This window comes from Haematobia irritans, chromosome 5, assembly GCF_050003625.1.
Source record: "Haematobia irritans isolate KBUSLIRL chromosome 5, ASM5000362v1, whole genome shotgun sequence".
In the NCBI taxonomy this organism is placed as follows: Eukaryota; Metazoa; Arthropoda; class Insecta; order Diptera; family Muscidae; genus Haematobia; species Haematobia irritans.
The window spans coordinates 164,197,893-164,214,818 of NC_134401.1; the positions used below are offsets into that span (position 1 = coordinate 164,197,893).

At 25.6% G+C, this 16,926-nt stretch overlaps 1 protein-coding gene across 5 annotated transcripts in view; it reads left to right on the forward strand.

The window, feature by feature from the left end:
• The first annotated feature begins 1,181 nt into the window (after positions 1-1,181).
• LOC142239297 (uncharacterized) overlaps positions 1,182-16,926 on the forward strand; it is a 351,852-nt gene continuing 336,107 nt past the window's right edge. The window contains exons 1-2 of one of the 5 annotated variants that reach the window (XM_075311082.1): positions 1,182-1,792; positions 5,677-6,539. The gene's annotated coding sequence lies outside the window, so the exon portion shown is untranslated. The remainder of the gene's footprint in view (positions 1,793-5,676; positions 6,540-16,926) is intronic. The other 4 variants (XM_075311083.1, XM_075311084.1, XM_075311086.1 and 1 more) reach the window with 4 other exon arrangements.

Consider the following 16,926-nt stretch of genomic DNA (forward strand, 5'->3'; position numbering starts at 1 on the left):
CTCCCGATTTTACTTCTTGGGCTTATAGAAACCGCAGTTTTTATTAAATTTACCTGAAATTGGAAATCTAGAGGTATTGTATGACCACAAATACGTTTGCCAAAAATTGTGAGTATCGGTCCATATTTTGGTGTAGCCCCCCATATAGATCGATCTCCCGATTTTACTTCTTGGACATATAGAAACCGCAGTTTTTATCCAATTTACCTGAAATTGGAAATCGAGAGGTACTTTTGAACCGTAAAGAGGTGTGCCAAAAATGGTGAGCATCAGTACATGTTTTGGTATGGTCCCCATATAAACCGACCTCCCGATTTGGGGTCTTGGGCTTATAGAAACCATAGTTTTTATCCAATTTGCCTGAAATTGAAAATCTAGAGGTACTTGAGGACCATCAAAAGGTGTGCCGAAAATCGGCCGTATCGTTCCATGTTTTGGTATAGCCCCCATATAGAACGATCTCCCGATTTAACTCCTTGGGTTTCTAGAAACCGTAGTTTTTATCCGATTTGCCTGAAATTGTAAATATTCTGGTATTTTAGGCTCACAAAAACGTGTATCGGATTAAGTTTTTATCGGTCCATTTGGTAATGCCTCCATATAGACCGACTTCACTTCTTGAGTGTGTAGAAGGCGCACTGATTATGAAAATTGCTTGAAACTCAATGTAAAATTTCCAGATTTTGCTTCTACAGATTTAAGATTTTAAATCAAGACGTTATTTTATAATTTTCTTGCACACTTATAAGAGATGTTAATGATTCCTCTAAAACTCAAACAAAAATGGTTCTTATAAATCCAGAATCTGATATAGTCCTCATAGCTGAAATCTTTAAATTTATCTTCGGGAAGTGTCCTCAAGTCCTCCTGAAATTTCAAAGGAACCCCCTAATATTTGGTTCATGGGGTATTTAAGATTCGGCCCGGCCGAACTTACTGCGGTATATACTTGTTTAATATTCTTTCGTGTTTTCCTTTATTTTTTTTTTTGTATTCATATAATTCTCTACAATATCCCCCACTGTTTGTTTGTAGTAGTAGTGAATGTTTTGTTGACTATGCCATATACCATGCCGGTCCTCCATATGGGCTAGTCAACACAACAAAAACAGTTCGTATTCATTCGTTCGTTCATTCGCTCATCATCATCGTCATTGTAGCGGCGGGCACACACAGTTCTTTTGCTTCTTTAACTGTGGAGCTCTGCTATTTGCTTGCTGGCTTTTTCGCTGTAGTGCGAATGAAGTTTTGTTTAGTATTTGTCGTGAGTTCATGTTGTTCATACGTTCTTCAACATTTGTCGGTCGTTCGCAATTGAATGTTGATAGTATACGCACCACGGGTTAAATACCGTTGTTGTCGTGTTCCGTGTCCGACGAGGTGCTGTCGCAATCGCTCTTCTTGTTTTGCATAGCGTTGTCGTTAGTTTCATTTATTTTGAGCTTAACTAGAAACAAACAAAACCCTAAAAATAATGGAAAACATTGCATTTAATAATTCGCCCCATGGAATATAATAAAGCCTATTAGAGTCTCCAAAAAAATTTTTTTTGTGTGACTTTTAAACTCCACAAGCATTTTGTTCGAGTCTCGTGTTTTTTATTGCTTAACACTTTTATTCCCCCGGAAAACAAAAGTTTTATATATTGTGCTGCTGTGTATAACGAGTGTGAGTTGGTGCGACTTAGTGTGTCTGCGTATTATTATAAAAAAAAAAAAAAAAACAAAGTAAAAAATAAAGAAATCCAAAAATCCTTTACCACCTCTTAGAATATCCTCAAGAGTTTTTACGCGTAAGTGGCTCGTCGTCTTTGTTGCCATCACTTCAATTCGCTTGATTTGATTTGGTCTTTGTGATGTTTAATTTACGAATTGACAGCTGTCACCTGTGCCCAAGCCAGCCCGTGGCTGGTTGTATTGTGTTACTGTTGTTGTTGTTGTTGTTGATCAAAGTTGTGTTGCGTTGTTGTGCAATTTCGCATCGTTGCGGATCATAAAATTTATTCTGCATCTATCCGTTCAGTTCACTTAGATGGATAGATGGGCATGTAAAGAATATAGCAAAATAAAAACCCCAACCAAACATTCAGTCATCCATATGTCTATCCATTTGCCGGCTGACATTTTTGTTTTCTTCCAAAAGCCCAGAGTCACAATCAAGTCTCCAAGAAATAGAAGTTTAGTTTATTTGCCGAGTTCTGTTGCCTTTGTGGATCATTTATTATAACTATTAGCTATGTGTGAAAGAGTGTGCGAGAGAGAGAGAGGAAAGTGTACAGAGTGTTCTGATTTTTATGAATGTTTTCGCGTTGTTCATACGCCGCCTTGTGTACTATCCCCCCCATATATGCTTACTACTAACACACAGACAGAAGCTGTAATAGAAGTGCGGACATTCACACGTCCGTTTTGTGTTCGTTTTTATTTTTTGTAAGTTGGTTTGGTATAGTGTTGTTGTTGGAGAATGCAATAATAAATAATACTTGCATACTTACATACAAGCTCAGTACATCTCTATGCACTACATTCTATCTGTTTGTATGTAGACACATGAATGATCCCAGTTTGAGTATGTTTATGTTGTGATGATGTATGTTGAAATGTGTAATGTGAGTGGCAAGAATTCTTTAGCTATAATGAGAGGATAGTCTTAAAACTATTTTCACCTTTCTTGTTTGCTCTCCTTTAAAATTGAAGGACCTAACCAGGGATGGTAAATATCGAAATGCAAACAAATTCTGTAAAGTCGAAAGAAAAAAAAAACGTTTAGGAAACGGTGAAATAAATTTGTTTTATTTGCATCTTTTAAAAATTTGACCAAAAATAGCCCAAAATGAAAGGAATTAAATCCATAAATACTACATTGGCCATAAAAGAAATTTGAAAGAAATTCCTTTTTCTTGAAATAACTCCGTGACGAAGAATATTTTGGAATCGAAGAATGTCTTTAACGCGATTAAAAAAGTAGAAATCTTGGCTAGCGTTAACAAATAAAACTTGTGGAAAAAAATACAAAAAATCTTTTATGAGTGTCTATTGAAAGCTTAGGGTTATCATACTAAAATACTATATCTGATCTATAGAGTTGGAAGCTATCCTTTATGCCCCATATTAAAAAAAGGGCGTCGAAAGCCACAGTGGCCATTTACTCTTGTCAACAGTTAATAGTGAAAAATTTAAGATAATTTTCTATAGAAATACAATTTTGACAAAATTTTCTATAGAAATAAAATTTTGACAAAATTTTCTATAGAAATAAAATATTGACAGTGAACGCACCAGGAAGTAATTTTTTGGTTAATCTTAGAAATTTTAGATTATTTTTAGCAAATTTTAAAAATAAATAAATATTTTTCGAGAAATTCAAGAAAATTTATTAATTATTTTTTTTTCACTTGTTAAAGAATTTATTTTTTTAGAAAAAAAAAAATGGAATTCAAAATTTCAAGAATGCCTTTAATGCCATACGAAGTTTAAGTAGGCACATCTTAAACTTCGTATGTAATAAAATTTAAAAATTTAAAGAAATAATGAAATATTTTTTGAGAAGTACGAATTTAGTAAATCTGTATGCTTCATTTGTGTATAATTTTTACCCGTCTTTTACGTAAAGAGTATTAGAGTAAAGGAAACTTTCTCCAAATGTAATAATTCCATGAACTAAAATAAATTTAAATTGGCTTTAGTGATATAGAGGGTTAATTTTTTTTTTTTTGAGCGTAGAAATAAAATTTTGACAAAATTTTCTATAGAAATACAATTTAAACAAAATTTTCTATAGAAATACACTTTAAACAAAATTTTCTATGGAAATAAAATTTTGATAAAATTTTCTATAAAAATAACATTTTGCCAAAATTTTCTACAGAGATAAAATTTTGACAAAATTTTCAATAAAAAAAAATTGACAAAATTTTTGATAGAAATAAAATGTTGACAAAATTTTCGATAGAAATAAAATTTTGACAAAATTTTCGATAGAAATAAAATTTTGACAAAATTTTCAATAAAAAAAAATTGACAAAATTTTTGATAGAAATAAAATGTTGACAAAATTTTCGATAGAAATAAAATTTTGACAAATTCTTCGATAGAAATAAAACTTTGATAAAATATACTATAAAAATAAAATCTTGATAAAATTTACAATAAAAATTAAATTTTGGCAGAATTTTCTATAGAAATAAAATTTTGACAAAATGTTCAATAAAAAAATTGACAAAATTTTTGATAGAAATAAAATGTTGACAAAATTTTCTATAGAAATAAAATGTTTACAAAATTTTGAATAAAAAAAATTTGCAAAAGTTTTGATAGAAATAAAATGTTGACAAAATTTTCTATAGAAATAAAATTTTTACAATATTTAATATATAAATAAAATGTTGACACATTTTCTATAGAAATAAAACTTTGATAAAATATACTATAAAAATAAAACTTTGATAAAATTTACTATAAAAAAAAGCAAAAATTTTATATAGAAATAAAATTTTGGACAAAATTTTCTATAGAAATAAAATTTTGGACAAAATTTCCTATAGAAAAAAAATTTTGGACAAAATTTCCTATAGAAATAAAATTTTGGACAAAATTTTCTATACAAATAAAATTTTGAAATTATTTAATTCTATAGAAAAAAATTCTATAGAATTAAAATTTTGACAAAATTTGTTATAGAAATAGAATTTTGACAAAAATTTGGTAAATTTTTCTATAGAAATAAAATTTTGACACAATTTTCTATAGAAATAAAATTTGACCAAATTTTCTATAGAAATAAAATTGTGACAAAATTTTCTATACAAATAAAATTTAAAAAAAATTTCTATACAAATAAAATTTTGAAATTATTTAATTCTATAGAAAAAAATTTCTATAGAATTAACATTTTGACAAAATTTTTTATAAAAATAGAATTTTGACAAACATTTTGTAAATTTTTCTATAGAAATAAAATTGTGACAAAATTTTCTATAGAAATAAAATTGTGACAAAATTTTCTATAGAAATAAAATAAATTTTTATGTTTCGTGGTTTTTTGAATATATTTTTCAGCTGGCAAAATTATTGGACATTGAAGCGTTAATAACCATACCAACAATTTTATTTTGTAAAATTGTAATAATTTATTTATTAAAAATATTTAAATGCACTTGTTTTCTGTAGTTGATGCCAGTGGTTGCACTTTCTAAATAACGAAAATCTAGATTTCCTTGTAGTCCATCACTCCTTGGCTATCTAATATTAAAAGAAAACAAGCGTAATATGAATTTGTGCTTATCGACCATAGCTTGATTTGTTTTTGTTATTGCTCTAGATCTCATTAAAAGGAAATGCATTAAACAACACACTGAACACTACTAATGTGTTTTTTTCCAACCCTGTCTTAAGCATAAAACTCTCACTCAGTTGCACTCACCCCCCTTGAACAAACTCATAATTAACATTATAGCAATACTATACTCAAATATGTACGTATGTGTGAATATACTACAATCGTAGTACTTCTTCTTCTTCTTGGTCAGCCGGCGGCCTACTCAAGCATATCGTTGGAAAAACTATATAGTTTTGTTTCCTATTTAAATAAAAAACAACACCGGCAACAACAACAACAGCAACAAACATAATAATAACTCATTTATTTTGTGTGTTTCCTTTTTTTATTTTACAAAAGAAGATTGCTTGGCTTTTATGTGGCGTGAGAGTTAAGTGTATGGTGCATTGCAGTGTGTGGTGTGTTTGTCTAACAAAAGAAAAAAAAAGCAAAAGAGAGCAAACAAGCAAAAAAGAAAGAAAGCCCTGTTTAGTGAGGGTACGAGTCATTAACAGACGATCAAAACAACTACAGTGTATGTAGTTTTTCCCCAACCAATAAAAATATATATAACAAAAAACAACGGAAAAACGAATTAAAAATTCCATCATACATAACCAAAGCAACAAGAAATCATTTAAAATAAATCGAATAAGTCAAACTGGCCAGGGTCTTAATGAATTCCTCCCCAAAAAAAACACATTAAAACAAGAAGAAGCAATAAACATTTCCTTTAATCATATTCAATGCAATTGTTTGAATAGCGGTACATTGAAGAGTGAGAGAATCCGTTATGATTTGTAATAATGAAAATAACTAATTGAACGTCTCATTTAGCCACACTCTTTCTGTGTGTGTGTTTATTCCTTTACTTAACAAATACAACTCAGCCTCCTCCAACTAATAATTCATATTCCAAGTGAAAATTGTGCAAAAAAATAAAATTTTCAAGAAAAATATCAAAGATAACCTATCGAGTGTTAAAGCAAAGGAACGGTGTTTAATAAAAAAATAAAATCGTAGTCTGTCTGTGTGTGCGTGTATGAGTGACAGGAGGAAATGAAAGAAATCACCGTTTGATGTTGGAGCAAAAACCGAGAAAACCTCATTAACTTTTGTTTTTGGTTAATTATCTACTGGGGGAAAAACTAAAGAATTTTCCTTCATCAATTATTTGGATTAATTGGCTTTGTAAAATCGCTTTTTATACTATCATCAAAGTGGTAAGTAAGGAAAAATATTTTTTATTTTTAGAAATAAAATATAAATTATTTTCTAGATTCGAGATTTTTCTTCATAATGAATTTTTTTTTTCGGTGAAAAAGTTCATAATTGACTTTCTATTGAAAACATCAATATCTAGGTTTCAGGTCAATAGATCTAAACTAATAATTTCTAATTATGTTTTTAATCTTTTATAATTAATTTTTGCAGAAATCGGTTTAGATTTTTGTCCATAAAAAAGTTCTTAATAAACTTAAATGTATAACAATTTTTTTTTCAACGAAACAAATAATTTTTTTCTATGAAAACTTTGTAATATTCTAAAAAACAATAATATTGAAGATTTTTCTATGAAGAACTTCATAATGACATTTTTTCTATGAAGAACATCTTAACACACTTTTTTAATGACAAAATCAGTACTAGATCAATCGACCTGAATGTATAATAAAATAATGTACCAAAATTTGAAGAAAAAACTACCAAATAAAAAAAATTATATTGCAGTTTGCAAAAAAATGATTTATTATTTTATTTATTTATTATTTTAAGATCACTCCTAATAGCGACTATTTATTTGAGTGTATAAATATTCCTTCAATTATAAATGTGTCGAAGTGTTAAATATTTTTAGCTTTTTGTCAAAATTTTATTTTTATACTAAATTTCATCAAAAGGTTATTTCTTTTGAAAATTTTATCAAAATTTTATTCTTAGAAAGGAAATTTTGTCAAAATTTTATTCCTAGAAAATTTTGTCAAAATTTTATTTTTATTAAAAATGTTGTGAAATTTTATTTCTATAGAAAATTTTGTCAAAAATTTTATTTTTATAGAAAATTTTGCCAAAATTTTATTCCTAAAGAATATTTTGTCAAACTTTTATTTTTATTAAAAATTTTGTGAAATTTTATTTCTATAGAAAATTTTGTACAAATTTTTTCAGTTTTATTCCTAAAAGAAATTTTGTAAAAATTTTATTTTTATAGAAATTTTTGTCAAAATTTTATTTCTATAAAAAATTTTATTTTTATAGAAAATTTTGTAAAATTTTATTTCTATAGAAAATTTTGTCAAAATTATATTTTTATAGAAAATTTTATTCAAATGAGCAATTTTGTCAAAATTTTATTTTGTATAGAAAATTTTGTCAAGATTATAGTTTTATAGAAAATTTTGTCAAAATTATATTTTTATAGAAATTTTTTCAACATTTTATTCCTAGAGAGAAAATTTTGTCAAAATTTTATTCCTAGAAAATTTATTAAAAATTTTGTGAAATTTTATTTCTATAGAAAATTTTGTAGAAATTTTGTCAAAGTTTTATTCCTAGAGGAAATATTGTACAAATTTTATTCAAATGGAAAATTTTATATTTTTATAGAAAATTTTGTCAAAATTTTATTCCTAGAGAAAATTTTATTTTTATGAAAAATTTTGTGAAATTTTATTTCTACAGAAACATTTGGTCAAAGTTTTATTCCTAAAGGAAATTTTGTTAAAATTTTATTTTTATAGAAAATTTTGTCAAAATTTTATTCTATAAAAAATTTTGTAAAAATAGAAAATAGTAATAATAGAAAATTTGTAAATAATAGAACATTTTGTCAAATTTTATTTCTATAGAAAAATTTTTTTCAAAATTATGTTTTTATAGAAAATTTTATTCAAATGGACAATTTTGTCAAAATTTTATTTTGTATAGAAAATTTTGTCAAAATTTAATTTTTTTTAGAAAATTTTGTCAAAGTTAAATTTTTATAGAAAATTTTGTCAACATTTTTTTTATTGAAAATTTTGTCAAATTTTATTTCTACAGAAAAGTTTGCCAAAATTATGTTTTTATAGAAAATTTTATTCAAATGGACAATTTTGTTAAAATTTTATTTTGTATAGAAAATCTTGTCAAGATTATAGATTTACAAAAAATTTTGTCAAAATTATTTTATTTCTATAGGAAATTTTGTAAAAATTTTATTTTTATAGAAAATGTTGTCAAAATTTTATTTTTATAGAAAATGTTGTCAAAATTGTTTTTATAGAAAATTTTGTCAAATTTTATTTCTATAGAAAATTTTTTTCACAATTAGGTTTTTATAGAAAATTTTATTCAAATGGACAATTTTGTCAAAATTTTATTTTGTGTAGAAAATTTTGTCAAAATTATAGATTTATAGAAAATGTTGTCAAAATTATATTTTTATTTTGTTAACATTTTATTTTGTATAGAAAATTTTGTCAAAATTATAGTTTTATAGAAAATTTTGTCAAAATTATATTTTTATAGAAAATTTTGTCAAAATTATATTTTTATACAAAATTTTGTCAAATTTTATTTTTGTTACTATTTTTATTGTTTGAATAAATTCATTTTACACAATAATATAATAATTATATTTTAAGAGTTCAGTTACATAACACAACTTTTCACCTTAAACATAATTTTTAAAGTTTTATTCCTAAAGGAAATTTTGTTATAATTTTATTTTTAAAGTTTTATTCCTAAAGGAAATTTTGTTAAAATTTTATTTTTATAGAAAGTTTTGTCAAATTTTATTTCTATATAAATTTTTTTTTTCAAAATTATGTTTTTATAGAAAATTATATTCAAATGGACAATTTTGTCAAAATTTTATTTTTATAGAAAATTTTGTCAAAATTTATTTTTATAGAAAATTTTTGTCAAAATTGTATTTTTTATGTTATTTTTATTGTAAATTTTGTCAAATTTTTATATTTATACAAAATTTTATTTTTATAGATGATTTTGTTTTTATTTTGTCAAAATTTTATTATTATAGAAAATGTTGTCCAAATTTTATTCAAATGGAAAAATTTGTAAACAATTTTATTTTTATAGAAAATTTTGTACAAATTTTGTCAAAGTTTACAGCTAAAGGAAATTTTGTAAAAATCTTATTTTTATAGAAAGTTTTGTCAAAATTTTATTTTGTATAGAAAATTTTGTCAAAATTATAGTTTTATAGAAACTTTTGTCAAAATTATAGTTTTATAGAAAATTTTGTCAAAATTATATTTTTATAGAAAATTTTGTCAAAATTATATTTTTATAAGAAAATTTTGTCAAATTTTATTTTTTTTACTATTTTTATTGTTTGAATAAATTCATTTTACACAATAATTTAATAATTATATTTTAAGAGTTCAGTTACATAACACAACTTTTCACCTTAAACATAATTTTTAAAGTTTTATTCCTGAAGGAAATTTTGTTAGAATTTTATTTTTAAAGAAAGTTTTGTCAAATTTTATTTCTATAGAAATTTTTTTTCAAAATTATGTTTTTATAGAAAATTATATTCAAATGAACAATTTTGTCAAAATTTTATTTTTATAGAAAATTTTGTCAAAATTTTATTTTTATAGAAAATTTTGTCAAAATTGTATTTTTTATGATATTTTTATTGTAAATTTTGTCAAATTTTTATATTTATACAAAATTTTATTTTTATAGAATATTTTGTAAAAATTTTATTTTTATTTTGTCAAAATTTTATTATTATAGAAAATTTTGTCCAAATTTTATTCAAATGGAAAATTTTGTAAACAATTTTATTTTCATAGAAAATTTTATTACTAGATGTAATTTTGTTAAAATTTTATACCTAGAGAAAATTTTGTCAAATTATATTTCTATCGAAGAATTGTAAAATACCTTTTTGGGTGGAAAGGAATATTTTGCTAAATCTACCAAAACATCAAGAATTCTATTAATCTACCAAATAAAAAAAAAGTTATCATTTTTGGTAGAATTCTATCAACAGCGGTTAGAACTCGTTATTAATTTATGTAGGTTAGGTTAGGTTAGGTTAGGTGGCAGCCCGATGTATCAGACTCACTTAGACTATTCAGTCCATTGTGATACCACATTGGTGAACTTCTCTCTTATCACTGAGTGCTGCCCGATTCCATGTTAAGCTCAATGACAAGGGACCTCCTTTTTATAGCCGAGTCCGAACGGCGTTCCACATTGCAGTGAAACCACTTAGAGAAGCTTTGTAACCCTCAGAAATGTCACCAGCATTACTGAGGTGGGATAATCCACCGCTGAAAAACTTTTTGGTGTTCGGTCGAAGCAGGAATCGAAGCCACGACCTTGTGTATGCAAGGCGGGCATACTAACCATTGCACCACGATGGCTCCCTATTAATTTATGTAAAAACCGATTTATAATTTTTCCAGGAAAGCTTCATAATCAACCTTTTTTCTATGTAAAAATTCATAATGAAATTTTGTATAGGGAAAAAGTTCATAATGAACTTTTTCTATGAAAAACTTTATAACTAAAGCTTTTCAACAAAAAATTATTTGTTTTTTCTATTCAAAACTTCATAATGAAGTTTTTCTATGATAAAATACATAATGACGATCTTCTTATAGAAAGAAACTTCATAATGAATATTTTTGTATGAAAAACTTTTTAAGGAAAGTTAAGTTTTAAGGAAAACTCCAGTGAGAATTTGATGTAAATTTCTCTATTCTATCGATTTTCTTATAGGAAGTAACTTTTTAATGAATATTTTTTTATGAAAAACTTCTTAATCAGAGTTAAGTTTTAAGGAAAATTCCAGTGAGAATTTTATGTAAAACTTTCTTTTCTAAACTTCAAAATGAAGTTTTTCTATGATACACTTCATAATGACGATTTTCTTATAGAAAGAAACTTCAAAATTAATATTTTTGTATGAAAAACTTCTAAATGAGAGTTAAGTTTTAAGGAAAAACTCCAGTGAGAATTTTATGTAAAACTTTATAACAAGTTTTTTTTTTCAACTTAATAACGAATTAAAAAAAAATAAACGAATTCTTTTTTTTATCAAAAAATATATGAATGAAAAAATTCATAAGCAATTTTTTTATTTAAGATGTTATGATAATGAACTCCATAAAAATGGTGAAATGATAACAACTTTTAATTATAGTTAATTAGTTTGGTAATCTTTCTTTGTGGAAATTGGTTATCAATGGATAAATGGTCATAACTCATTGTTCGCCATTAGGAGGCCGGATGCAATTTATTTTAGTTTGCAATTGATTAACATTTACATTTTATTGTTCTATACATATAATTTTCATTTTATCAATTTTGCTTCATTATTATTATGAACTCTTTACTATGTGATATGTATCGTCGTTGTCGTTGTCATCGTCATCGTCGATAGCACCATTGGTCTTGAATGCTTAATTTACCATACCAAGAGCTACGCAATAAAGTGGCGCATTTGAATGACCATTAATTGGATTCTAATTGATACTCTTAAATAGATGTGTAACTTCAATCAATGTTCTGTTTTTGTTTTTATTAATTATTCTATAGTGAATAGTTATGGACTTTTAACTTTAGATTTGCAATAATAATTCCACTTATGTATGAATGTACAAAAGAAAAATGATTCATTTCAAACCCAATGAAAGGTTGTTGATTAATGGAGTTGAATGAATTGTTGAATTGCAATCACAATTTTGCATGAATATTCCAACATTAATTGATTTACTATGACAGAGTCCGGAGTTTAATTTATATATGGAATTCCTTTTGTTAGAGCTTAAAAGAAAATGATCGACTGTGATATGGAAGATATATTTTTTTTCATTTACAGTTTTATTTTAACGTGAATGGAATATTTGTTGTCTATATGGATATGAAAACAGGGAAATTAATTAAAATATGTAATTAAGGGAGAAGAAAATAGGTTTAAATAAAAAAAATATTTGTATATAGGTAAAATTTAAATTGAATTGAAGAACATTAAATGCAACAAGTTATAGCTTCTTTACCAAGGCGAGAAGATTGATTTATCAAATACCAACGAGTACTTATCCGCAACTATATGTGTTCCTAAAAAAAGGAACATATAACAAGTATATACAGCAATAAGTTCGGCCGGGCCGAATCTTAAATACCCACCACTATGAACCAAATATTAGAGTTTCCTTTGAAATTTCAGGAGGGCTTGAGGACACTTCCCGAAGATAAATTTAAAAATTTCACCTATGAGGACTATATCAGATTCTGGATTTATAAGAACCATTTTTGTTTGAGTTTTAGAGGAATCATTAACATCTCTTGCAAGAAAATTATAAAATAACGTCTTGATTTGAAATCTTAAATCTGTAGATTTTCACCCGAGAAGTAAAATCTGGAAATTTTACATTGAGTTGAGCAATTTTCATGATCAGGGCGCCTTCTATACCCTCAAGAAGTGAAGTCGGTCTATATGGAGGCATTACCAAAAGTACCGATAAAAACTTAATCCGATACACGTTTTTGTGAGCCTAAAATACCAAAATATTTACAATTTCAAGCAAATCGGATAAAAACTATGGTTTCTAGAAACCCAAGGAGTTAAATCGGGAGATCGTTTTTATGGGGGCTATGGACCGATATTCACCGTTTTCGGCACACCTCTTTATGGCCCGAAAATACATCTAGATTTCCAATTTCAGGCTATCCATTTTGCCTCCGGATTCTAGAAGCCCAAGAAGTAAAATCGGGATATCGGTCTATATGGGCTATCTCAAAAATGGACCGATACTTACCATTTGTGGCAAACCTCTTTATGGTCCTAAAATACCTATAAATTTCCAATTTCAGGCAAATTGTATATAAACTACGGATTCTATAAACCCAAGATGTAAAATCGGGAGATCGGTCTATATGGGGGCTATACCAAAACATGGAACGATACGGACCATTTTCGGCACACCTTTTGATGGTCCTCAAGTACCTCTAGATTTTCAATTTCAGGCAAATTAGATAAAAACTACGGTTTCTATAAGCCCAAGACCCCAAATCGGGAGGTCGGTTTATATGGGGACCATACCAAAACATGGACCTCACCATTTTTGGCACTCCTCTTTACGGTTCTAAAGTAACTCTCGATATCCAATTTCAGGTAAATTGTATAAAAACTGCGGTTTCTATAAGCCCAAGAAGTAAAATCGGGAGATCGGTCTATATGGGGGCTATACCAAAATATGGGCCGATACTCACAATTTTTGGCACACGTATTTGTGGTCCTACAATACCTCAAGATATCCAATTTCAGGTAAATTGAGTAAAAACTGCGGTCTCTATAACCCCAAGAAGTAAAATCGGGGGTATCGGTCTATATGGGGGCTATACCAAAACATGAACCGATACTCACCATTTTTGGCACACCTCTTTATGGTCATAAAATACCTCTAGATTTAAAATTTCAGGCAAATTGGATAAAAACTACGATTTCTATAAGCCCAAGACCCCAAATCGGGAGGTCGGTTTATATGGGGACTATATCAAAACCTGGACCGATATAGCCCATCTTCGAACTTGACCTGGCTGCAGACAAAAGACGAGCTTGTGCCAAATTTCTGCACGATTGCTTCATTATTGAAGACTGTAGCGTGATTACAACAGACAGGCAGACAGACAGACGGACATCGTTATATCGTCTTAGAATTTCTCCCTGATCAAGAATATATATACTTTATATAGTCGGAAATCGATATTTCGATGTGTTACAAACGGAATGACAAACGTATTATACCCCCGTCACCATTCTATGGTGGTGGGTATAAAAACGCAAGTACAAGAGAACGAGTATAACATGCTTCACTTCACGTTGTACCTCAAATATTTCTTTTGTATAAGAACCGTAAAACTTTACATTGTTATTAATGAAAGATATGTACGTATGTGTGTCTCGTACTTCATATATGCATGTATGTATGTCCCGCACTTACCTCATTTAGGGATGGAAAAATACAGTACTATAGTACTTTTTTCACCCTGGTCAGTACCGTAGTACTCCCGCGAATGATTTAGTACCTTTCGTGTAGACAATTTTGAGATGGTACAATAGTTTTGACAAAATATTTTAATATTTTGAGAAAGTCTTTAACAAACTTCTTTGCTAATAGTATTTGGCAAACTATTAGATACTATTAGCAAATAAGTTTATATAGAAAATTTAGTCAACATTTTATTTCTATGGAAAATTTTGTCAGAATTTGATTTCTATTGAAAATGTTGTCCAAATTTTATTTCTAAAGAAAATCTATTTATTCCTATAGAAAATATTACCGAAAACTAGCAAAAAAATATTATTAAAAAAAAAAAAATTTTTTTCTACAGAAAATTTTGTAAAATTTTGTTTCTTTTGGAAAATTTTGTCAACATTTTATTTCTATGGAAAATTTTGTCAAAATTTTATTTCTACGGAAAATTTTGTCAAAACTTTGCTTTTATAGACATATTTATCAAAACTTTATATCTATAGACATTTTTGTCAAAATTTTATTTCTTTAGAAAATTTGGTCAAAATTTTATTTTTTTGGAAAATTTTGTCAAAATTGTATTTCTATAGAAAATTTTGTCAGAATTTGATTTCTTTAGAAAATTTTCCCAAAATTTTATTTCTAAAGAAAATCTACCAAAAACTACGAAAAAAATATTATTTTGCAAAATTTTATTTTTATTTTCCCAAAATTTTATTTCTATAGAAAATATTCCCAAAATTTTATTTCTATAGAAAATTTTCCCAAAATTTTATTTCTATAGAAAATTTTCCGAAAATTTTATTTCTAAAGAAAATCTATTTATTTCTATAGAAAATATTACCAAAAACTACGAAAAAATATTATTTTGCAAAAATTTATTTCTACAGAAAATTTTGTAAATTTTTTTTCTTTGAAAAAATTTGGTCAAAATATTATTTTATTTTTTGTCAACATTTTATCTCTATAGAAAATTTTGTCAAAATTTTATTTTTATAGAAAAATTTAGCCAAAATTTTATTTCTATAGAACAATTTTGTCAACATTTTATTTCTATAGAAAATTTTGTCAAAATTTTATTTCTATAGAAAATTTTGTCAACATTTTATTTCTATAGAAAATTTTGTCAGAATTTGAAATTTTGTCAAAATTTTATTTCTAAAGAAAATCTATTTATTCCCATAGAAAATATTACTGAAAACTAGCAAAAAAATATTATTTTGCAAAAAATTTTTTTTTCTACAGAAAATTTTGTCAAATTTTGTTTCTTTTGGAAAATTTTGTCTTTTATTTCTATGGAAAATTTTGTCAAAATTTTATTTATACGGAAAATTTTGTCAAAACTTTGTTTTTATAGACATATTTATCAAAATTTTATTTCTATAGAAAATTTTGTCAAAATTGTATTTCTATAAAAAATTTTGTCAGAATTTGATTTCTATAGAAAATTTTCCCAAAATTTGATTTCTATAAAAAATTTTCCCAAAATTTAGTTCTAAAGAAAATCTATTTATTTCTATAGAAAATATTACCAAAAACTACGAAAAAATATTATTTTGCAAAAATTTTGTCAATTTTTTTTTCTTTGGAAAATTTCGTCAAAGTTTTATTTTAATTTTTGTCAACATTTTATTTCTATAGAAAATTTTGCCAAAATTTTATTTCTATAGAAATTTTTGTCAAAATTTTATTTCTGTAGAAAAATGTTTAACAATTTGATTACTATAGAATTTTTTTAGATTTTTATTTCTATAAAAAATGTTTTCAAAATTTTATTTCTACAGAAAATTTTTTCAAAATTTTATTTTTACAGAACATTTTGTCAAAATTTTATTTCTATAGAAAATTTTGTAAACATTTTATTTCTATAGAAAATTTTGTCAAAATGTTATTCCTATAGAAAATTTTGTCAAAATTTTATTTCTATAGAAAATTTTGTCAAAACTTTGTTTTTATAGACATATTTGTCAAAACTTTATAGCTATAGACATTTTTGTCAAAAGTTTATTTCTATAGAAATTTTCGTCAAAATTTTATTTCTATAGAAAATTTTGTCAATTTTTTTTCCATAGAAAATTTTTTTCAAAATTTTATTTCTATAGAAAAATTTGTCAAAATGTTATTTCTAGAAAATTTTCTCAAAATTCTATTTCCATAGAATTTTTTTTTTTTAATATTCTATTTCTATAGAAAATTTTGTAAAAATTGTATTTCTATGGAAAATTTTGTCAAAATTTTATTTCTATAGAAAATTTCGTCAAAATTTTATTTCTATAGAAAATTTTGTCAAAACTTTGTTTTTATAGACATATTTGTCAAAACTTTATATCTATAGACATTTTTGTCAAAATTTTATTTCTATATAGAAAGTTATATAGAAATAAAATTTTGTTTCAGAAAGTTTCTATAGAAAGTTTTGTCAAATTTTTTTTCTATAGAAATTTTTTTCAAATTTTTGTTTCAATAGAAAAATTCGTCAAAATTGTATTTCTATAGAAAATTTTCTCAAAATTCTATTTCCATGGAATTTTTTTTTTCAATATTCTATTTCTATAGAAAATTTTGTAAAAATTGTATTTCTATGGAAAATTTTGTCAAAATTTTATTT